This window comes from Aegilops tauschii, chromosome 4 (assembly GCF_002575655.3).
Source record: "Aegilops tauschii subsp. strangulata cultivar AL8/78 chromosome 4, Aet v6.0, whole genome shotgun sequence".
Taxonomy (NCBI): domain Eukaryota; kingdom Viridiplantae; phylum Streptophyta; class Magnoliopsida; order Poales; family Poaceae; genus Aegilops; species Aegilops tauschii.
Window position 1 is genome coordinate 4122880 of NC_053038.3, and position 21009 is coordinate 4143888.

General features: G+C 45.9%; 1 pseudogene; it reads right to left on the reverse strand.

Moving 5' to 3' along the window:
- Positions 1–4107: 4107 nt before the first annotated feature.
- Positions 4108–21009, reverse strand: part of LOC141021440 (uncharacterized) — a 36286-nt pseudogene continuing 19384 nt past the window's right edge.

Here is a 21009-nt window from a genome sequence, read left to right on the forward strand (position 1 = left end):
TACGCCAAGAGACCCCCAATAAGAACAGCTCGACACAAGACATCAGACACCTCCCAACCCTCAACGACAACCCAATCAAAGCGGACAGGCCGAGAGATCGAAGGTCATCCATCAAGCAGCGAGGGAACTGTAAACTCTATGCTTGGTTTGGTTGGTTGGTGAAGTGATATAATTTTGTTGTTTTATATTCCTCTCTCTATTGTAGAATGTTGGTGCCTCCCATTTTTGGGCTAGGTCCACTTACATTTATCTCTTGTCAACTCTGAGTTATATTCCTCTCTCTATTGTAGAATGATTTTTGGGTGGCTCCTCGACTGGCGTTATTTCAGAGACAACTCTAAGTTGCCACTTGGATGGCTACTCATTCTCCTCCCGGCAACGACTTCTATTGCCTTGCCTGCCCTTCGTCTAGGGTATGTTTGATTGATAACCAAAGTCAACTCTACCATTTTTTTGAGGAAATTATAACAAAAAATTGTTCGACACCAAGCTTTGGCTCTTCATTGCTTAGATATTTAACAAAAATCATTAGTACACCCTTCCTATTCCGCGTGTAAGGGATGTTTGGGCTAGGTCCACTTACATTTATCTTTTGTCGCTGGCACGAGTTGGTTCCGCTGGTTTTTATCTTCCATTGGTATTTTTTATTTACCAGTCTAGTTTTCTCTTATTTTTTCGCTCCAAAAAATAGTTTTCTCTTATTTTTTAATGAGTTTTTTATATATAATTTTCCTTTTATTTTCTATTTCATCTTTTATCTTTTTATTCTTTTCTTGTTTATTTCTTTCTGACGATTCTATTAAATTCTAATGTTCATTTTATTTCTTATTAAATGGTAACATTTTTGTGTGGTTCTTTCTCCTTTTATTATATTTAAAATATTAAGCAGATTTTACAACAAAAATATTCGAACATTCTTTACTTTTCATGAATATTTTAAAAAAATTGTGAACATTTTCTAAAATACACAAACATTTATAAAATACATAAATACTACAAAATAATCATTTTCACAAATTCATAATAACATTATAAACTAGCGATTGTTTTTTAAAACATTTGGATTTACTTTAAAACAAACATGCACCCTCTCCGATCATTCTGGGCCAGGCCCACTTACACTTCTCTCATGTCGCTAGCAAGAGTTCGCTCGCTGATTCCTTTTCTTATATTTAGTTATTTCTGGTTTTCTGTAGCTTTCTGTTTGGTTTTTCTTCCCTTTTTGGGCAATTACTTGTTTTTTCTTACATTTTCTATTTATGTTGCCCGTCATGTTTTTATCATTTTGATTCTATATTTTGTTCATTTCCCCTCTCTTTTTTCATTTATTTTTCATTATCCTTTTTTTTATTTTTTCGTCGCTATTTTCTGTTTGCTTCCTTTTATTTTATTATTATTTTAAAATTCATGTTCATTTTCTAAATTCCCAGAACATTTGTATAAATCAACATTCCTTACTTTACATGGGATTTTCTACAAATTTTTGATTATTTGCAAGTTCGTTAATAATTACTAAAATTTATGAACATTTTGAAAATCTGGCAATAATTTATGGATTTGTTAACATTTCTGAAGTTTTATTACCATTTTATAATTGTCTGTTTTCTAAAATTAGCAAATAATTTTAAAACTGATGAAAATAGTTAATTTTTGCAAATAGTTTTACTTTATAACTATATTTTAGAAATCCATAACATTTTTTAAAATTCGTGATAATTTCATAAACTGTTTGACATTCATATAGGACAATTGTGAAATAATAATATATTCTAAAAAAGTAAAAAAAAGCATTGCAACACTAAGCATGGCCAATTTAAAAAAATCCATGCACCACTCATCGGTTACCTGCGGTCGAGCGTTTCGTGCTACCTGAGCAAAAATTACAAAGGAACGAGAAAACCAGGCGACGGGTCAGCCACCTCACTAGCGTAGAGGCACACGTTTGCTCATTATTCCATGCATAACACGCAGAATAGGAGCTCTCCACGTCCATAGCCAAGTCTAGTTATTCTAGTTATTACTTTTATAATACTCTCTTCAATCCAAAATAAGTGTTATAGTTTCAAATTAAGTTAAATCAACCTTATTTTAGAACTATGAAAGATACTATGGATCAGAGGGAGTAGTAACAGACTGACCCTCGGGCATAGACAGAGAGACCCAAAATCTTTATCATAGCAATTATCATCTTCTTTTTGAGACAAATAGCAATTATCATCTGAAAGGGCCCTAAGCATCAGGTTGGGCTGGGCTGTGACTGTGCATTACGGCTCATGTTTTGCACCGCACGCCCTAAAATCTTTGCTCTCTTGTCCACGTACTCTTCTTAGCCAAGAGGTACGAGGAACCTATTCCCCGCGCAGGTCGGGGAATAGCGACCAAACGCACACCCCCGCCCGCGGCATGTGCCGCCCCGTTAGTGTGATTCTCTTTTTATTGCGTAATTTCTCGTTTTTATTTTTTATTTTTTATTTATTTTTATTATTTTTTCCTTTTCAAATCTTTGAACATTTTTCAAATTGTGAACTCTTTTTAAACTAATGAGCCATTTCCAAATTCTTGAAAGTTTTTTACAATCGTGAACAAATTTGAACTTCATAAAATGTTTCAAAAATCAAGAATAATTTTCGTCTCCATGATTTTTAAAATATGCGAAAAAATTTAAAATTCATGAACAATTTTCAAACTCATGAAGATTTTTCAAATTCACGAATTTTTTTATGAATTCACGAACATTAGAAATTTGTGTACCTTTTTCAAACTCACGAATATTTAATGAAATTTCTGACCAATTTTCCAATCATGGACATTTTGCAATTCCTCGAACAATATTCAAATTCCTGAAAACAAATCCGTGAATTTTTTTCCGAATTGACGAAATTTTATTGAAATTTGCCTATCTATTTTTGAATTCATGAACATTTTTTGCAAGTTGGAAACTATTTTATACACTCATGAACATATTTTAGTTCGCCAAATGTTTTCGAATCAGAGAATGTTTTTGAAATTCAAACCATTTTCTAAACTTGTGACCATATTTTTCAGTTATTAATAATTTTAATATATTGAAAAATGTTTCAAATTTCTGAAAATTTAAAAAAATTGGTGAACATTTTTTGAGATCTGGAAACTCATAACATATTTTGAAAATCAGGAACAACTTTTTATTGTGTGCAAAATTTTGGAAAAAGAACCAATACAAAATAAGGAACATGCTTTGAAGTTCATAATTTTTTTTTTTTTTGCAAATCCCAAACATTTATTCGACAAGAAAGAAAAAACGAAAGGAAATAAAAGGGGCTCACTTGTCTTGGGCATGGGCTGCCCAGAAGCTTGGCTTCTGGGTGTAGCGGCGGCTGTGCGTTGGCGCATCACCCAGAGCCCTATGCGAATTCGCTCACTATCAACGGCGCTAGATGACCTAATCTAATGGCCCCCGTGGCGACAGTTCGAAATTTGGGCCAGACGACCGGCACTGACTTCCAGTCAAGGTTTGATTCACAGCAGCAACTACACCCTCCAAATTCAAGCGTTTACGATGACTTCCCATCCAGTTTCATAAGATCAGTACCGCCATCCTTCTTTGGGTCTGTCCCACACTCAACTAGATCACATTCTCCATGATCAGGTGCAGCTCCTCGGCAAAATCCACAAATTTGACCTATAGACGAAAAGAATTCACAAAATAAACTGTCTTTGAAAAAATTCCGCTCCGCTAACCTTTTCGTGTAACGCCCGACATCCAGGCGTCACACTACACTATGCAGCGCCTGACTGACAGGCGCTACACATCTGACCAGCGTCGCACTTCGAACTACCTAAAATTTACTAAGAGCATCTCCAATAGATGGTCTGTGGCGGTCCAAAACCAGAGATGTAAAATTTGGACCGTCAAAAAGTGCGTTTTGGAGCTTCGAAAAAAGCTCAACTCCAACAGATGGTCCAAATTGATGGTTCAAAAGAGCAACTCCAATAGATGGTCCAAAATGAAGATGTAAATTTCTTAAAACGACATACTACTAGTCCATTCCACATAGTTCAAACATCAAATTCAACATAGTTTCATACATGAACTTCTACTACTACTTATTCAAACTACTAGATAAACTACTCATCATCGTCGGAGCTGCGGAACTGCGCCCAGAACTCCTCCTTCGTCGGGTCGTCGCACCCCTCCTCCTCCTCCTCCTCGTCCGAGAAGTCTGCCCAGTCCTCCTCGGAAGAGGACTCGATAGGGATCACCGTCGAGGGACCGGCCTCGTCCTCCTTCTTCGGCCCCTGCTTCTTCTGCTCCGCCTCACGCTTCCAGTAGTACTCCAGCTCGGCCTAGACGTACTCCGGATGCTCGCCAGAAAACGTCGCCATCGCCTCTGTTGGGGATCGTTGCAGAAATTTAAATATTTCTACGCATCACCAAGATCAATCTATGGAGTCATCTAGCAACGAGAGAGAGAGAGGAGTGCATCTACATACCCTTGTAGATCGCGAGCGGAAGCGTTCAAGTGAACGGGGTTGATGGAGTCGTACTCGTCATGATCCAAATCACCGATGACCGAGCGCCGAACGGACGGCACCTCCGCGTTCAACACACGTACGGTTGGGGAAGACGTCTCCTCCTTCTTGATCCAGCAAGGGGGAGGGAGAGGTTGATGGAGATCCAGCAGCACGACGGCGTGGTGGTGGAAGCAGCGGGGATCTCGGCAGGGCTTCGCCAAGCTCAGCGAGAGGGAGAGGGAGGCGCCAGGGGCTTGGGTGCGGCTGCCCTCCCTCCCCTCCACTATATATAGGGGCCCTGGGGGGGCGCCGGCCCCTGGAGATCCCATCTCAAGGGGGGCGGCGGCCAAAGGGGGGGACTTGCCCCCCAAGTCAGGTGGGGCGCCCCCACCCCCAGGGTTTCTAACCCTAGGCGCAGGGGAGGCCCATGGGGGGGCGCACCAGCCCACCAGGGGCTGGTTCCCTTCCCACTTCAGCCCATGGGGCCCTCCGGGATAGGTGGCCCCACCCGGTGGACCCCTGGGACCCTTCTGGTGGTCCCGGTACAATACCGGTAACCCCCGAAACTTTCCCTGAGGCCGAAACTGGACTTCCTATATATAATTCTTCACCTCCGGACCATTCCGGAACTCCTCGTGATGTCCGGGATCTCATCCGGGACTCCGAACAACTTTCGGATTTCCGCATAGTAATATCTCTACAACCCTAGCGTCACCGAACCTTAAGTGTGTAGACCCTACGGGTTCGGGAGACATGCAGACATGACCGAGACGACTCTCCGGTCAATAACCAACAGCGGGATCTGGATACCCATGTTGGCTCCCACATGTTCCACGATGATCTCATCGGATGAACCACGATGTCGAGGATTCAATCAATCCCGTATACAATTCCCTTTCTCAATCGGTACGTTACTTGCCCGAGATTCGATCGTCGGTATCCCAATACCTTGTTCAATCTCGTTACCGGCAAGTCACTTTACTCGTACCATAATGCATGATCCCGCGACCAAACACTTGGTCACATTGAGATCATTATGATGATGCATTACCGAGTGGGCCCAGAGATACCTCTCCGTCATACGGAGTGACAAATCCCAGTCTCGATTCGTGCCAACCCAACAGACACTTTCGGAGATACCCGCAGTGCACCTTTATAGCCACCCAGTTACGTTGTGACGTTTGGCACACCCAAAGCACTCCTATGGTATCCGGGAGTTGCACAATCTCATGGTCTAAGGAAATGATACTTGACATTTGGAAAAGCTCTAGCAAACGAACTACACGATCTTGTGCTATGCTTAGGATTGGGTCTTGTCCATCACATCATTATCCTAATGATGTGATCCCGTTATCAATGACATCCAATGTCCATAGTCAGGAAACCATGACTATCTGTTGATCAACGAGCTAGTCAACTAGAGGCTCACTAGGGACATGTTGTGGTCTATGTATTCACACATGTATTACGATTTCCGGATAACACAATTATAGCATGAACAATAGACAATTATCATGAACAAGGAAATATAATAATAACCATTTTATTATTGCCTCTAGGGCATATTTCCAACAGTCTCCCACTTGCACTAGAGTCAATAATCTAGTTACATTGTGATGAATCGAACACCCATAGAGTTCTGGTGTTGATCATGTTTTGCTCTAGGGAGAGGTTTAGTCAACGGATCTGCTACATTCAGGTCCGTATGTACTTTACAAATATCTATGTCTCCATTTTGAACATTTTCACGAATGGAGTTGAAGCGACGCTTGATATGCCTGGTCTTCCTGTGAAACCTGGGCTCCTTGGCAAGGGCAATAGCTCCGGTGTTGTCACAGAAGAGAGTCATCGGGCCCGACGCATTGGGAATAACTCCTAGGTCGGTAATTAACTCCTTCATCCAGATTGCTTCTTGTGCTGCCTCTGAGGCCGCCATGTATTCCGCTTCACATGTAGATCCCGCCACAACGCTTTGCTTGCAACTGCACCAGCTTACTGCCCCACCATTCAAAATATACACGTATCCGGTTTGTGACTTAGAGTCATCCAGATCTGTGTCGAAGCTAGCATCGACGTAACCCTTTACGACGAGCTCTTCGTCACCTCCATAGACGAGAAACATATCCTTAGTCCTCTTCAGGTACTTCAGGATATTCTTGACCGCTGTCCAGTGTTCCATGCCGGGATTACTTTGGTATCTTCCTACCAAACTTACGGCAAGGTTTACATCAGGTCTGGTACACAGCATGGCATACATAATAGACCCTATGGCCGAGGCATAGGGGACGACACTCATCTTTTCTCTATCTTCTGCCGTGGTCGGGCATTGAGCCGTGCTCAATTGCACACCTTGCAATACAGGCAAGAACCCCTTCTTGGACTGATCCATATTGAACTTCTTCAATATCTTGTCAAGGTACGTACTTTGTGAAAGACCAATGAGGCGTCTTGATCTATCTCTATAGATCTTGATGCCTAATATATAAGCAGCTTCTCCAAGGTCCTTCATTGAAAAACACTTGTTCAAGTAGGCCTTATAGATGGTCACATTACCATCCGCGTCTGTCTTCTTCTTAAAGATCCATTTATTTTCTATGGCTCGCCGATCATCGGGCAAGTCAGTCAAAGTCCATACTTCGTTTTCATACATGGATCCTATCTCGGATTTCATGGCTTCCGGCCATTTGTCGGAATCTGGGCCCGCCATTGCTTCTTCATAGTTCGAAGGTTCACCGTTGTCTAACAACATGATTTCCAAGACAGGGTTGTCGTACCACTCTGGCGCGGAACGTGTCCTTGTGGACCTACGAAGTTCAGTAGGAGCTTGATCCGAAGTACCTTGATCATCATCATCATTAACTTCTTCTCTAGTCGGTGCATGCACCACAGGAACATTTTCCTGAGCTGCGCTACTTTCCGCTTCAAGAGGCAGTACTTCATCAAGCTCTACCTTCCTCCCACTTACTTCTTTCGAGAGAAACTCTTTCTCCAGAAAGGATCCGTTCTTAGCAACAAAGATCTTGCCTTCGGATCTGAGGTAGAAGGTATACCCAATGGTTTCCTTAGGGTATCCTATGAAGACGCATTTCTCCGACTTGGGTTCGAGCTTTTCAGGTTGAAGTTTCTTGACATAAGCATCGCATCCCCAAACTTTTAGAAACGACAGCTTAGGTTTCTTCCCAAACCATAATTCATACGGTGTCGTCTCAACGGATTTCGATGGAGCCCTATTTAAAGTGAATGCGACAGTCTCTAAAGCATAGCCCCAAAATGAGAGTGGTAGATCGGTAAGAGACATCATAGATCGCACCATATCCAATAGAGTGCGATTACGACGTTCGGACACACCATTTCACTGAGGTGTTCCAGGCGGCGTGAGTTGTGAAACTATTCCACATTTCCTTAAGTGTGTGCCAAATTCGTGACTCAAATATTCCCCTCCACGATCTGATCGTAAGAACTTTATTTTTCTGTCACGTTGATTCTCAACCTCACTCTGAAATTCCTTGAACTTTTCAAAGGTCTCAGACTTGTGTTTCATTAGGTAGACATACCCATATCTACTCAAGTCATCAGTGAGAGTGAGAACATAACGATAGCCACCGCGAGCCTCAACACTCATTGGACCGCACACATCAGTATGTATGATTTCCAATAAGTTGGTTGCTCGCTCCATTGTTCCGGAGAACGGAGTCTTGGTCATCTTACCCATGAGGCATGGTTCGCACGTGTCAAATGATTCGTAATCAAGAGACTCCAAAAGTCCATCTGCATGGAGCTTCTTCATGCGTTTGACACCAATGTGACCAAGACGGCAGTGCCACAAGTATGTGGGACAATCATTATCAACCTTAGATCTTTTGGTATTCACACTATGAATATGCGTAACACTACGTTCGAGATTCATTAAGAATAAACCATTAACCAGCGGGGCATGACCATAAAACATATCTCTCATATAAATAGAACAACCATTATTCTCGGATTTAAATGAGTAGCCATCTCAAATTAAACGAGATCCTGATACAATGTTCATGCTCAAAGCTGGCACTAAATAACAATTATTGAGGTTTAAAACTAATCCCGTAGGTAAATGTAGAGGTAGCGTGCCGACGGCGATCACAGCGACCTTGGAACCATTCCCGACGCGCATCGTCACCTCGTCCTTTGCCAGTCTCCGTTTATACCGCAGCTCCTGCTTTGAGTTACAAATATGAGCAACCGCACCGGTATCAAATACCCAGGAGCTACTACGAGTGCTGGTAAGGTACACATCAATAACATGTATATCACATATACCTTTGGTGTTGCCGGCCTTCTTGTCCGCCAAGTACTTGGGGCAGTTCCGCTTCCAGTGACCACTTCCCTTGCAATAAAAGCACTTAGTCTCAGGCTTGGGTCCATTCTTTGGCTTCTTCCCGGCAACTGGCTTACCGGGCGCGGCAACTCCCTTGCCGTCCTTCTTGAAGTTCTTCTTACCCTTGCCTTTCTTGAACTTAGTGGTTTTATTCACCATCAACACTTGATGTTCCTTTTTGATCTCCACCTCCACTGATTTCAGCATTGAATATACCTCAGGAATGGTCTTTTCCATCCCCTGCATATTGAAGTTCATCACAAAGCTCTTGTAGCTCGGTGGAAGCGACTGAAAGATTCTGTCAATGACCGCGTCATCCGGGAGATTAACTCCCAGCTGAGTCAAGCGGTTGTGTAACCCAGACATTTTGAGTATGTGCTCACTGACAGAACTATTTTCCTCCATCTTACAACTGAAGAACTTGTCGGAGACTTCATATCTCTCGACCCGGGCATGAGCTTGGAAAACCATTTTCAGCTCTTCGAACATCTCATATGCTCCGTGTTGCTCAAAACGCTTTTGGAGCCCCGGTTCTAAGCTGTAAAGCATGCCGCACTGAACGAGGGAGTAATCATCAGCATGCTGCTGCCAAGCGTTCATAACGTCTTGGTTCTCTGGGATGGGTGCGTCACCTAGCGGTGCTTCTAGGACATAATCTTTCTTGGCAGCTATGAGGATGATCCTTAGGTTCCGGACCCAGTCCGTATAGTTGCTGCCATCATCTTTGAGCTTGGTTTTCTCTAGGAATGCGTTGAAGTTGAGGGCAACATTAGCGTGGGCCATTTGATCTACAAGACATATTGTAAAGATTTTAGACTAAGTTCATGATAATTAAGTTCATCTAATCAAATTATTCAATGAACTCCCACTCAGATAGACATCCCTCTAGTCATCTAAGTGAAACATGATCTCAGTCAACTAGGCCGTGTCCGATCATCACGTGAGACGGACTAGTCAACATCGGTGAACATCTTCATGTTGATCGTATCTTCTATACGACTCATGCTCGACCTTTCGGTCTTTCGTGTTCCGAGGCCATGTCTGTACATGCTAGGCTCGTCAAGTCAACCTAAGTGTATTGCGTGTGTAAATCTGGCTTACACCCGTTGTATTCGAACGTTAGAATCTATCACACCCGATCATCACGTGGTGCTTCGAAACAACGAACCTTCGCAACAGTGCACAGTTAGGGGGAACACTTTCTTGAAATTATTGCGAGGGATCATCTTATTTAAGCTACCGTCGTTCTAAGCAAATAAGATGTAAAACATGATAAACATCACATGCAATCAAATAGTGACATGATATGGCAATATCATTTTGCTCCTTTTGATCTCCATCTTCGGGGCGCCATGATCATCGTCGTCACCGGCATGACACCATGATCTCCATCATCATGATCTCCATCATCGTGTCTTCATGAGGTTGTCTCGTCATTTATTACTTCTACTACTATGGCTAACGGTTTAGCAATAAAGTAAAGTAATTACATGACGTTATATGTTGACACGCAGGTCATAAATAAATTAAGACAACTCCTATGGCTCCTACCGGTTGTCATACTCATCGACATGCAAGTCGCGATTCCTATTACAAGAACATGATCAATCTCATACATCACATATATCATTCATCACATCCTTTTGGCCATATCACATCACACGGCATATGCTGCAAAAACAAGTTAGACGTCCTCTAATTGTTGTTGCAAATTTTACGTGGCTGCTATAGGTTTCTTAGCAAGAACGTTTCTTACCTACGCCAAAACCACAACGTGATATGCCAATTTCTATTTACCCTTCATAAGGACCCTTTTCATCGAACCCGATCCGACTAAAGTGGGAGAGACAGACACCCGCTAGCCACCTTATGCAACTAGTGCATGTCAGTCGGTGGAACCTGTCTCACGTAAGCGTACGTGTAAGGTCGGTCCGGGCCGCTTCATCCCACGATGCCGCCGAATCAAGATAAGACTAGTAACGGCAAGTAAATTGACAATATCGACGCCCACAACTGCTTTGTGTTCTACTCGTGCATAGAAACTACGCATAGACCTAGCTCATGATGCCACTGTTGGGGATCGTTGCAGAAATTTAAATTTTTCTACGCATCACCAAGATCAATCTATGGAGTCATCTAGCAACGAGAGAGAGAGAGGAGTGCATCTACATACCCTTGTAGATCGCGAGCGGAAGCGTCCAAGTGAACGGGGTTGATGGAGTCGTACTCGTCATGATCCAAATCACCGATGACCGAGCGCCGAACGGACGGCACCTCCGCATTCAACACACGTACGGTTGGGGAAGACGTCTCCTCCTTCTTGATCCAGCAAGGGGGAGGGAGAGGTTGATGGAGATCCAGCAGCACGACGGCGTGGTGGTGGAAGCATCGGGGATCTAGGCAGGGCTTCGCCAAGCTCAGCGAGAGGGAGAGGTGTCACGGGAGGGAGAGGGAGGCGCCAGGGGCTTGGGTGCGGCTGCCCTCCCTCCCCTCCACTATATATAGGGGCCCTGGGGGGGCGCCGGCCCCTGGAGATCCCATCTCAAGGGGGGCGGCGGCCAAAGGGGGGGACTTGCCCCCCAAGTCAGGTGGGGCGCCCCCCACCCCCAGGGTTTCTAACCCTAGGCGCAGGGGAGGCCCATGGGGGGCGCACCAGCCCACCAAGGGCTCGTTCCCTTCCCACTTCAGCCCATGGGGCCCTCCGGGATAGGTGGCCCCACCCGGTGGACCCCTGGGACCCTTCTGGTGGTCCCGGTACAATACCGGTAACCCCCGAAACTTTCCCTGAGGCCGAAACTGGACTTCCTATATATAATTCTTCACCTCCGGACCATTCCGGAACTCCTCGTGATGTCCGGGATCTCATCCGGGACTCCGAACAACTTTCGGATTTCCGCATACTAATATCTCTACAACCCTAGCGTCACCGAACCTTAAGTGTGTAGACCCTACGGGTTCGGGAGACATGCAGACATGACCGAGACGACTCTCCGGTCAATAACCAACAGCGGGATCTGGATACCCATGTTGGCTCCCACATGTTCCACGATGATCTCATCGGATGAACCACGATGTCGAGGATTCAATCAATCCCGTATACAATTCCCTTTCTCAATCGGTACGTTACTTGCCCGAGATTCGATCGTCGATATCCCAATACCTTGTTCAATCTCGTTACCGGCAAGTCACTTTACTCGTACCGTAATGCATGATCCCGCGACCAAACACTTGGTCACATTGAGCTCATTATGATGATGCATTACCGAGTGGGCCCAGAGATACCTCTCCGTCATATGGAGTGACAAATCCCAGTCTCGATTCGTGCCAACCCAACAGACACTTTCGGAGATACCCGCAGTGCACCTTTATAGCCACCCAGTTGCGTTGTGACGTTTGGCACACCCAAAGCACTCCTATGGTATCCGGGAGTTGCACAATCTCATGGTCTAAGGAAATGATACTTGACATTTGGAAAAGCTCTAGCAAACGAACTACACGATCTTGTGCTATGCTTAGGATTGGGTCTTGTCCATCACATCATTCTCCTAATGATGTGATCCCGTTATCAATGACATCCAATGTCCATAGTCAGGAAACCATTACTATATGTTGATCAACGAGCTTGTCAACTAGAGGCTCACTAGGGACATGTTATGGTCTATGTATTCACACATGTATTACGATTTCCGGATAACACAATTATAGCATGTACAATAGACAATTATCATGAACAAGGAAATATAATAATAACCATTTTATTATTGCCTCTAGGGCATATTTCCAACAACCTCCTCATCGGTCTCGCCAACACTGACGACAACCGACGGCTTCTTCGTCTTCTTCTTCTTCGTCATGATCTCCTTCATGTTGATGCCCTGCGGCACAAGCATCTCCGCTTCCGCCCGACTCTCGATCTCTGGGAAGTTGAGGTGCGACCGAGGCCTCTCGGCACGCCACACCGCCATGTCGTAGGCACGCGGGGCCTCGTGGGCAGAGGGGTACGTGCCGATCCACCAACGCCTTCCGGCGTCGGAGAACTCCACACCCCAGTTACCGGAGGGCTTCTGCCTCACGCCGAAGAAGCCCGAATTGCCCTTCGGCGTCTTCTTCGGCGCCGTCGAGAGGGGTGGAGCGGCGGCGGCTTGCGGCCGGGGCGGTGGCGGACGGAGCCGGGCGGGGCGGGGCTGCGGGGCGGCGGCGGCGTGCGGGGCGGTGGCGGACGGAGCTACGGCGGGCGGGGCGGTGGCGGACGGAGCCGGGCGGGGCGGATCTGCGGGGCGGCGGCGGCGTGCGGGGCGGTGGCGGACGGAGCTACGGCAGGCGGGCGGGCGGCGGGGCGGCATGAAAACAGCGACGGGCGGCGGGGCCGGATCCGCGACGGGTGGGCGGCGGGGCGGCGTGGAAACAGCAGCGGGGGGCGGGGCGGCGTGGAAACAGCAGCGTGGGGCGGGGCGACGCCGGATCTGATGCGGGCGGCGTGCGGCGGGGCGGCGGCGGACCGGTGGGAGGTCGCGGGCGGGCGGGCGGGAAAGGAAATGAAGTGGCGGTTGGGCGTTCGCGGGCGGCGACTGGTTTTGGATTAGATGCACCTCGTGATGTAAATTTGCATCGCAAGGTGTTGTATTTTACATCACGAGAAGGCCGCGGTCCAAATTTTTTTACATATGAACCGTCTGTTGAAGCTGCGTTTTTGGCATCAGACGATCCAAAAGTTAGTTATTTTTACATTTGGACCATCTATTGGAAATGCTCTAAGTCGATGTGCAACGCCTAAGTGTTAGGCGCGACACTGTATAGTGTAGCTCCTAGACACTAGGCGCTGCACTACTTGCAGTACGCAGCAGGTGGCACTCCCTCTGATCATCTCGAACGTTTGTAGAACGTAGGCGTGTCTAGCAGTGCAGTCTCCCGTCGTTTTCCAGCTGCCTGTCCTGTTAGACTTGGGCTCATTCCATCCATCACCCTTTCACCTCTCCTCGGTCCTTTCCCCATTATTAATACACTCCCCTAGCACTACTACCTAGCCACGCGCGATGCATATAAATTACAATAGTACTCGATCGAAAGCGGCAGGGCAGCACACATACATGTAGTACATGCATGCACGGGTGGAATTATGCTCCGTGCATGTCGTCTACATACAACCGTGCTGTACAACGTTCGAGATGATGGGAGTGCCAGCTGCTGCAGCTGTTGTAATCCAAGTAGTGCAACGCTTAGTGCTTAGTCGCTACACTGTATATAGTGTAGCGCCTAGCTCTCAAGCGTTGTACATTGACTTAGCAATTTTTAGACAGTTCGAAGTGCGACGTTGGTCAGGCGTGCAACACCTATCTCAGTCAGGCGCTGCGCAGTGTAGTGTGACGCCTGGCTGTCGGTCGCTACACGAAAGGGTCAGCGAAGCGAAATTTTTTCAAAGACAGTTCACTTTGTGAATTTTTTTCGTCTAGGTCAAATTTGTGATTTTTGCCCAGCTCCTCCTCTTCCATCTTTCTCCAGACGAAAAGTCTCTACCACCACAATTATTTTTCCATGTGCCTGTATCACTTTCAGAACGATTCCTATTTGGTCCGTCAGCATAAGGCCACTCGCCAAACTTCAACTCCTTGGTTCGTGCACTCCTGTCCCACACTCCTTAAATTCGTGACCAACCAAGCAACAAAATTTACAAAAGCGTGCAAGCTTCTCATATCTCACCCGGAATTTCTTTCTTTCTTTTGCGCGAACGGTGGTAACGAATTTCGTCTGCGGCTGTGTGACAACGAATAATGCAGACGCAGACGGATATAGTCGCCTCTTTTTTTTTGAAATGGAACACTCGTATTTCATTAAGACACGGCAGAATCGCCGGTTACAGCACGGGTTACATCGTCAGGGTAGCTATCAAACCATTGACGATCGGCACCGATTGCTAACCCTGTACCCAACGCGGCCAACACATGGGCTGGCATGTTACAATCACGGCTAACATGTACTACACTTGCTTGGATGAACTGAATGGCCAACTTCAGCTTAAGTTCTCTGAATAGGTTGCCCAAGGGTGCATAGTCAAACTCATTGGAGGCTATAGCTTTCACAAGGGTCGAGTTGTCCGTTTCAAACATGGCTCTGCCCACCCCAATTTGATCCGCCATGGCCACCGCTTGGCGCAAAGCCTCTGTCTCAGCATGCAGAGTGCAAGAGTAATCTTGCCCAGCCCCTACTGCTGCAAACTGAATTTCTCCTAAGTAGTCTCTACATATAAAGCCCCAGCCACCCTTTCCTGTTTCTGCTGAAAACGCAGCATCCACGTTTATCTTCACCATGTCCTGCGGCGGTGCTTTCCAGGAACTGCGAGGGATTTGCTGGGAAGAAAGTTTCGGTGCTAGAAATTCTATCCACTCACTGACATGCCTGCGGACTGTGAATTGAAATTCTTCAGTGTTGAGTTGGCATTCGCCATGCCTGCCCTTGTTACGCTCCTTCCACCAGCACCATAAGAGCGCCACTGTAAGCAATTTCTTTTCTTCAGTCAGCCTCAAGGTAGCCTGCACCACCTCCTTGGTCGAGTTGCACTTAGCTAGGTGCATTCTAACATCTTTCAGTTGTAGCGCTCGCCACCTCTGTTTGACAAACTTGCACTTCAGGAAAAGATGGCCACCATCTTCAAACAGTCGCCCACAAACTGCACATCTTGTATCAAGCTCAACTCCCCGTCTGCTTATATTCATATACATTGGGTGGCTGTTTAGAGCTAATCTCCATAGAAAGTGGTGCACTTTTGGTGGACATGCGACCTTCCAAAGTTCAGTAAACATTTTTACCATATGGTCATCAGAGGTAGACCCCTGTCCACTTTGTTTGCTTGGCTCACGTTTGAGCATATTCACATGAACCTTGTATGCTGATTTGACTGAAAAGACACCTTTGCTATCAAAGTGCCAAGCCAAAAAATCGTTTGCATTGTCGCTGATGGGTATGCTTAGAATTGTCGGGACGTCATCCGGATGAAAGCACCCCTTTACCAGGTCATGATCCCATGTTCCAGATATTGGGTTGATAAGTTCGGATACACGAGAGAGAAGACCCCGTCCCTAGTGGGATGACGGCCGCCGTGTCTCTCCTCGTGGTAACCATGGATCCTCCCAGATTCTAATGTCATTGCCGTTGCCAACTCTCCATATTAAACCTTCTTTTAAAACCTCAATTCCTTTAAGTATCACTAGTGCAGAACCGGGCTACAGCGCCGGTTCGTAAGGGCCTTTAGTGCCGGTTCTGCAACCGGCACTAAAGGATGGAGACTAAAGGTCCCCCCCTAGTACCGGTTATGTACGAACCGCCGCTAAAGGGCCACCACGTGGCACGAGCCGGCGCCGGGGGCGGGGAGACTTTTAGTACCGGTTGATAACATCAACCGGTACTAAAATGTTTGGGGGGTTTTGGGTTCAGGGTTTCTTTTTTTCTTTAATTTTGTGTTTTCCATTTAGTTCTTTTTCGTTTGCTGGTATTTTACGATACTACATATTGTACACGTTATGCATATATATATAAATAGAATTTCTCGTAGAGCTTCTGCCGCACCTTATTGAACTGTTAAGAAGGAGATCAATATGCATGTATTAGTTGTGTGACTAGATATCGATAATGATGTAAAAATTGTGTATAGTGTTCTGGCAAACGTACCCATAGCTGTCTATCAGATGTGCTCCTTTCGGATGTCATCATGCGAATGTTCTCGCAAACGTAGTATGCACATAAATCATTCCCCGGCTCCTGCTTCATGGCCTGTACGAGAATAGAGTTCAATCAGATAATAATTAATCAAGCATGATAATTAATGGTATTGAAAATAGAATTAAAGAGATTGCATGGTAGCTAGCTAGCTAGTACTACTTAATTAATTACCGTGGGTTGATACCAATATAGATTTTCTCTGAACGGGCCTGGAACGTCTTTGATGAACTTTTGCCAAGCCCTGCCGGCCCGCCGGCAAAGAAAATGAATAAAGGAGTTATTAATTAGTTGATATCAGGACATATATATAATGATTGAAATTACCTGTTGACTATCCCCTTCACGATTGAGTACTCTTTAGGTTTTTTAAGCACCGAGTCCAGTACTTCAACTTTTCCTTCTTCAACTTTAATGTCTAACAAGATCCGGTGGTACCTGCATGCGCACGTTTGCATGTATAAATTAAGCGAGCATGTGCATAACACTCATCAACTAACTCTAAACCCTATACACTTATTAACATCTAGCTAGTAACAAAAACAGAATTTGTAGTACAAGACAGTGTGACTCACTGGAAGTTGTAAGGAAGTAGTATATATGCATTGGTATTGAGGCGCTTCAAGAACTCTAGCATGTTATTCTCTACTTCTTGTTTATAATATTCATATGACCATGTCTCTTCATTAATGGTATTTGGGTCAATGAACCCAATGCCATAGCGTCCAGCTTTTCTCATTTCGGACATCTTCATCCTGCATAATACCACACAAAAGAATATAGTGAGGATAATTACAGGTAATGATCAACGAGAGCACTACAGCTAGCTTGAGACTTAAATTACAGAAAGAAATCACTTACAGACAATAGCAACTGACGATAGATTTGTCGAGTGCGTCATAATTGAATAACTGCAACAGTTCTGTATACTCAATAGACAGAGCTAGCTTATGGAAGTAATCCTCTTCCTTGACATTCACCATGAGGGACTCTCGATTGTGGGTCTTGCAAATTTCCATGTACCATTGATGCAATTTATACATTCTCGTTGGGAGGTTCTTGACCTTCTCAGGCTTGACCAAAGGTTCGCCGCGGACATATTTTCATTTTATGTCCTCCTCTCTAAGAGGAGACATGGGATCGATCTCGAGGAGTTGTCCAACAGTGATACCGAGCATTTCAGCCTGCCTTCTATGCTCGTCGGTTATTACCAGCTGACCGGCACCGGTACTCTCATGTGTTGGTACAACAAGCGGGGGGATCGATTGCGCCGCCTGTTCTCCCAGCTGGGGAACGTTTTACCTGCATTTTTTGCCAGCTGCTTGGCTCGAGCTCGAGCTCGACTCCTTTTGTAGTCGTGCTCGATGTGCCTTCCTGATTTGGCGCTCATAGTCTGAGTCAACAGGCTTGAGAGCTGGTGGTCTAGCCATACGAATAAAGTGGTCAATCTTTTCCTCAAGCACTTTTTCCCTTGGCGGCGGTGCCGGTTTCGGTCCAAAATGGGCGTCCACTTGGGCCTTCACTATGGCTGCGTTTTGCTCCTTGGTCATGTCGTAAGGCCTCTGAGGAAGAGGAGCGAGGCTTGGACCATATTTATATCGCTTGCCTCCGCCTGTACCTCCTGTACTACCTCGACTCGTACCGCTACGCACCATAGCTGCGGTGGCTCTCTTCCCCGATTGCTGAGGCGGCGGAGACGGCTGACGTGGCTGAGTTGGAGCAGGTGGAGTGGCCTGACGCTGTGCCGAACTTGAAGCAGGAGGAGTGGCCTCACGCGGTGTCGGACTTGAAGCAGGAGTAGTGGCCTCACGCTGTGCCGGACTTGAAGCAGGAGGAGTGGCCTCACGCAGTGTCGGACTTGAAGAAGGAGGGGTGGCCTCACGCTGTGCCGGACTTGAAGCAGGAGGAGTGGCCTGCAGCTGTGCCGGACTTAGAGGAGGAGGAGTGGCCTCACATCAAGGAGGAGTCGGATGACGACGCGGTGTCGGTGGCCTTCGAAAGATGATGCAATCCTTTCTCCATAGGATGATATGATGTATGGCCTCTCCCAGTGTGTGCTCCTCGTCACCTCCAGGAATGTCAAGCTCTAGCCCCGAATATTGGTCCACCACCTCATCAACCACGACACGAGCATAGCCGGCTGGAATCGGGTTGCAATGGAAGGTTGCTTCGGGGGAATTTGTATAAGCAATGGCGTCCGCCACCTTCATGGATATGTTCTTCATTTTGAAGTGTAGCTCGCAGTTAGTGTTCTCCATGATGTCATCCACAGGGTATCTATCCAGCAGTGCGTCGCCCGGGGGCGGAACCCACGCTGCTTCTCGGCATGGATGGGACGGTGCTATCCAATGCTGGATCATCCGCTAGTTGCTGCCGCTGTTGAGACCCCCTTTCTTGTCTAAGTGAGTCGATCTGCTGCTGTTGCCGCTGGAATTTGAGTGCCAAGTCCGCGTGCGCTGATTCTAGGCCTTGAAGGCGTTTTGCTTCCTGCTTCCTCTGCAATTTGAAATTAATCTAATTCATCTAGCTAAAACTAACATTTCTAAAATTTCTAACATTTCTATATAACTAACATTTATAACATTTGTATCAAAAACAGAAAAAACCTTTGACATTATATATATTATAACTAACATTTCTATATACTATTTGACATTAATATAATATAATTAATTAATTCATCTAAAACTTTGTATGACATACTGAAAAACAGAAAAAACTAGAAACTAAAAATAGAAAAATTGTGTGTGTGTGCGCGCGTGTAGTGTGTGTGTGTGTGTGCGCGCGCGCGCGCGCGTGTGTGCTGGAGCTACGGCCGGCGCCGGCGGCGCGGTGGCTTAGATCGATTGGAAGGAGGAGAGGGGCCGGGGGAGGGGCTCACAGCGCGCGGGGGCGAGGTCGATCCAAGGCGACGGGGACGGGCCGGTGCGGCGACGGGGACGGGCCGGCGACGGGGGCGACGCGGAGTCAACAGGGACGACGCGACGAGGACGGGGCGGCGCGGAGTCGACGGGGACGGCGCGACAGGGGCGGCGACGGTGCGGGACGGGGCGGCGGCAGAGAGAAGTGGGAGATGAGAAACTGAAATTTTTCGAACTGTTTCTTATATAGGAGGCACCTTTAGTACTGGTTGGAGCCACCAACCGGTACTAAAGGCCTGTTTTGGCCAGGCCAAGCGGCGGGAAGGGCGGGCCTTTAGTACCGGGTGGTGGCTCCAACCGGTACTAAAGACCCCCCCCCTTAGTACCGGTTGGAGCCACGACCCCTTACTAAAGGGGTTGCGCTGCCAGGCGAGGGGCGCAGAAGTTTAGTCCCACCTCGCTAGCCGAGGGGCGCTCGCACCTGCTTATAAGCCCCGCTGCCGCTATTGTCTCGAGCTCCTCTCTAAAGCAGGCCTTCTGGGCCTACCTCTACTGCGATGCCCTGTTGGAACTACTGGTCTAGCGGGCCTGCATCCTGGCCCAGGCAGAATATGGGTTTCTAGTCGTATGCAGGCCACCGTGTCCCAGTAGGTGGGCTTTTTTAATTTATTTTTTTCTTTTCTGCTTTATTTATTTTGTTTTATTTATTTTTTAGTTGTATTTTCCTGTATTTAGAGTTTCTTTGTGAATATTTTTGCTTTAGGTACAAAAAATTACAAACTTTGTGTTAGTGCCGGTAGTTTTCAAATTTGAATAGTTTAAATTTTGAATTATTTGAAATTTGTGTGAATCACTAGTTAAAATAGATTTTTCAGTGATTCTTTTTTCTTATGTTTAATATTAGTGTGTTTTATCATTATATTCAATTTGGTAATACTTAGGTTATTTAAAAATGAAATGCCTTTGTAACAGATGAGTTTTCGTTCGAAACCCTGATACTTCGAAAGAGATTGTCCATTTTGTACACGAAGTGCATCCAGTTTTTACCGTAACCCTCTCTACTTTTTTGCACATGCTATGTGGGTGAAATTATGATACCATCCCAACTTTCAACCTTTTCGGAGTTCATTTGAAGTGTTTTTCAATTTCAGGGTCATTTAGCTGAAAAAATCAGTAAATGCATGAAAGAATTTGTTTGCACATAAAATTTCTTCGTGTTTCAAATGCCAAAACACATAACTACCCTAACTATTGCAGAGATTCCCTCCTGGGTGTGAAACACAGAAAAAGTGATGATAGTGAAGCCGATCACATCCCAGATCTTTGGGTGTGAAACTTTTTCTTCGCGTGTGTCCCTTTGCGCCGTAACCATGGAAAATCTTCATCATTTAACTGGATGCTCGGGTCAATATTCACTGTGAATGGAGCAATTTCATCAAACTTTTCATAATCTTCTGACATGTCTGTCTTGTCATCCACTCCCACGATGTTCCTCTTCCCAGAAAGAACTATGTGGCGCTTTGGCTCATCGTATGATGCATTCGCTTCCTTATCTTTTCTTTTTCTCAGCTTGGTAGACATGTCCTT